General features: G+C 46.0%; 1 long non-coding RNA gene across 1 annotated transcript; it reads right to left on the bottom strand.

Moving 5' to 3' along the window:
- Nucleotides 1-639: 639 nt before the first annotated feature.
- On the bottom strand, nt 640-3,351 carry LOC112549789. The gene is made up of 3 exons (XR_003093307.1): nt 3,258-3,351; nt 2,267-2,403; nt 640-1,254 (listed from the first exon to the last, which is right to left on the bottom strand). It is a non-coding gene; the product is annotated as an uncharacterized LOC112549789 (long non-coding RNA).
- Nucleotides 3,352-3,919: the final 568 nt, after the last annotated feature.

Here is a 3,919-nt window from a genome sequence, read left to right as displayed (position 1 = left end):
CACATTTCTACCAATCTCAGTCAAAGAAGGTCAGGGTTAGGCCACCTCAGCTCACCAACCCCTCAGCCTCCACACAATCAAGTCAGAAACAACAGAGTTGCAAGAAAGCAGCAATATGGACAGGCAGAAATATCACTGGAATTATGCCTGGTTTAGAGAGGCCTACACAAGGTCACAATCAGGTCTTGTGCCTGTCTGTCTAGAGTTCCCTGTGGGACATTTGGGTTGCTGATCAATAACATTATGTATGAATGTTCTTCAATATGCTGCTGACCCCATTAAAGTGAGACATTTATTTAGCATTAGTATTGATCAGCAGTTCAGAATCTCTACAGCAAATTGTATTAGGCCCATTTCCCATCTAAAATCCATGTTGAATTAGAATCACTTCCAAGTGGGTTAAATTCAGTTCTGGTTTCAGTTCAAAGACTTTACTGAGTTACACCAACAATGGACTCAGCTCCGTGTTCTGAAAAACAAAAAGCTCACTGTAGTGGTTTTTTTGCTTCTGTAGCAGCTCACTCTTGTAGTCTGTCCTTCTCTCATCTGTCTTCCTCTCCCTATTTCACCTAGAAACTGAATTTTTAACCCAGTGCTTTATGAATTGACACAACACTCAGCTGATAAATAGCAGGAAAGCTAGTTTTAATAACTACTAACAAGCTACAAAACTAAGTAACAGAAAAAGACTCTTTCCTAATATAAAGTGAGCTAATAGTCCTAGTATTGCTTTAGCTCCAAAGAGATCTTTACCCAATGCAGGCAAGAAGCAGTTCTTGTACAGCCCTCAAAGTGTGGATCCTTCACTTGTTGGCTGGGTGGCAGGATGGCTTCTTGGTCTTTCCTGGACTGCACACACCTTGTTGGCAATTCTGTCTTGCTTTATACTGTTTCTTCAAAGCATATTTTCTTGATGGGTTGAAGATCCGGGTCCAGATAAAGCTGACAGGGTGGAGTTGTACAGCTGACAGTTGTGTTCTAAATGCTACACTTTTGGATCTATCTCTGGTTGTTGTGGGCAAGACTGACATGCACAAAACCCTTGATCGCTCTGGAGGTTTATCATTTGCTTAACTATAGTATGGCTTGATTGCTCGAGCCCAACACCCGAAACTGGAGGTATACCACTTGATTAATTGCAGTAGGGCTTGATCACTTGGACTGAGCACTTTAGACTATGAATTGTAAGGCACTGTAGAGGTCATTGTTATAACAGGGCAAATCCCAAAATATTTATCCAACTGGCACAGGCACCTGACTGGCGAGAAATGTAATAACAAGAGAGAGGTAATCACTTTGAAAGGGGAGCTTATTCATAATCAGTTTAGACTAGTTGGGGAAGGGGGGGAACTTGATACCAAAGCCAGAGATGGGATTAACTGTATTGTTATGTTTCAGGTGGTCTCAGTCATGAGTTTACATTCTCATGCAAAAGGCACTGATATTATAATTTAGTCATTTAAATTTTGCACATAGGTCCAAACAAGCTACGTGTCCAGCATCCCTATTTCTTACCTAAGTTTCTACTGCTAACTCCTACATTTATACTGTGGTAGCACCTAGAAAGCCATCAGATTGCAGCCTCCTTATGCCTGGTGAAAGCTGCCTTCTCACCTCACTTCTGCCCTGCATTCTCAGTTGTAATTTATATAGTGTCTGCTAGCAGGATATCAGGCTTTACTTATGAAAGTTTATTTTTTTACTTGCCTTGTTTGACCCAATACTTCAGCACAGATTACATAAAGATAATGGAGAAAAGCCTCTCTGCTGTTCAGTCAGCTGTGTTGACCTTGATACCCCTTTGTCAACCTCATCCGTGCAAGTCGTGGGACACGCTACTTGGCAGCAAACAGGAAAGGGTGTTCCAGAAGGTCCCAGTGTTACCAGGTTACTTTGGCACAACCTGCCCCCTCCTCCACCTCGGTTACTCATTTTTTGCTTCCTCCCTCTTGTATGGACTCCACAATTTAATGAGACCCAGCTGCATCCATCCCAGCCATAACACAACTTCCTGTTCCAATACTTCTGTAGGCCTAGTTGGAAGCTTTGCCTGTATCTCTGGGTAATTCAAGCCAACCTGCTGGGGGCTTTCCCATGACCTGAAGAAAAAGTATATTGCATCCCAATAGACCTCACCTCTGTTTTGAAACCAAATCACTCCCAAGGGCATAACTTACCCTCCTGTTTCTCATATGCCAACCAGTACTAAAGTCCCTCATGGAGACTGAGCTATGACACTCCCAAGAAAGGAATCATTAAAGCTAACCTTACATTGATGCACTTGCAATGGTCTGATCCTCTTTGGATACTTCTTGGGGAAGGTACCATCTTCAGTTGGTACTTGGAATAGTGCTACGCTCACAGCGAGCACTTCAGAGACACTCGCAGAGCCATGCCATTGAACTGGAAAATAAAGAAAATATACAACAGAAGCCCAAACTTCTCCCTAGGATCACTCCACTAAAGTCAGTGACCTAGAGACGAGCACACTGGAGAGAAAATAGCCCCAACACTGAAGCAAATTGGAATTTCAAATAAACTAAAGAATTTGTGATAGAAAACCAGAGGTTTAAATGATTCTGTCTAGTACCATTAAACATTAATATAAGGTTGAGAGATCTCATCCCAATTACTCTTCCCCCACCTTATAGAAGCCACATCAGCAAAAGAAACACTGTCATCAAAGTAACTTTAGTTTTAGCTCTAACTCTTGCCCTTGTTTTGAGGCACTCCCTTCTGCTTCGAAACCAATCTTGCATTGATGCAAGGGGAAATGGGGGGGAGGGGGAGAAGAGACTCTTCGGGCCTACATGGAACTGCAAGGCAATAGGCTTGCATGGAAGTACAGGAGCCACCCGTGTGCAACGTGCTGCAGAACTAATCTGTACATTCCCTGCCTCAGAGCTGGGATCTTTTGATCTCTCTGGTAAACTAGTAGCAACTCTTTTCCAATTCTGTACTTTGTGTGAAGTTCAGATTACACATAAGTGTATGTGCTTTCTTTACAAACTTAGTGCTGTTATGCTTTGCCTTGAGAAGTGCTGGTTGAAGTTATGGAAATCCTTTAGAAACAAACCAAACCAAAAACCAAGCCAAACAAAAAACCTTTCTGGACCCCAATGCAGTTAAATTATTCAACACCATAGTTTCTCCTGTGATTTCAATAGAAATAGGGTCAGGTCCTTGGGGGTGTCTTCAGAACACTTTCCATGCCACTCAAAAAGGTCTCTGCTTATTTCATTAAGAGCAATACTTACTAGTATCAGAGAACAATTAACTCAGGGGTGGGCAAAATATGGTCTGCGGGTCGCATCGGGCCCACCAAGTCAGTCTATCCAGCCTGCAGGGCCCCTAAAATATTTAGAAAATTAATATTTATCTGCCCCGGGCTCCTGTCAAAGATGACAGGAACCCGGGGCAGTAGGACCCAGGGGAAGCCCCGGTAGCCTTCTGCAACAGCAGGGCCTGCCCCACCAGCTGGAAACCCCTGCCTAGCAGGGGCTTTTGGCCTGGGGCCATGGGGCTGTGCCGGCATGGGAAATTCAGATGGGAAGGGGTGGAGGGAGGCTGGAGAGGACCGTGGGGGTCACCGCCGGTGGGGTGGTAGGAGCGCAGGGCATGGGCTGGGCTGCACCAGCAGGGAGAAGGGGGAGCTGACCCAGCTCCATAGAGCTAATGCCGGCAGGGACCAGGTGCTCCTGCTGCCCCGCTCTGGGCCCTGCTGGCACCGGTGCAGGCCCCGCACTCCCGCCTGGCTGCTGCTGGGTCCCCCAGCCCCTCAGTACAGGTGGGGAGCAGCGCGCAGCCCCGACCCTGCGTTTGCCTGTGGGCTGAGCAGCAGTTTCTGGCGAATGAGCTCGTGCTCAGAGCAGGGGAAAAGCGGCCGCTCCCCCTCCCTCTGCCTGGTGCCCTGTGCTGC

This window comes from Alligator sinensis, unplaced genomic scaffold, assembly GCF_000455745.1.
Source record: "Alligator sinensis unplaced genomic scaffold, ASM45574v1 scaffold596_1, whole genome shotgun sequence".
In the NCBI taxonomy this organism is placed as follows: domain Eukaryota; kingdom Metazoa; phylum Chordata; order Crocodylia; family Alligatoridae; genus Alligator; species Alligator sinensis.
The sequence above is the reverse complement of the archived record's forward strand: the minus strand, read 5'-3'. Positions and strand labels throughout refer to the sequence as shown.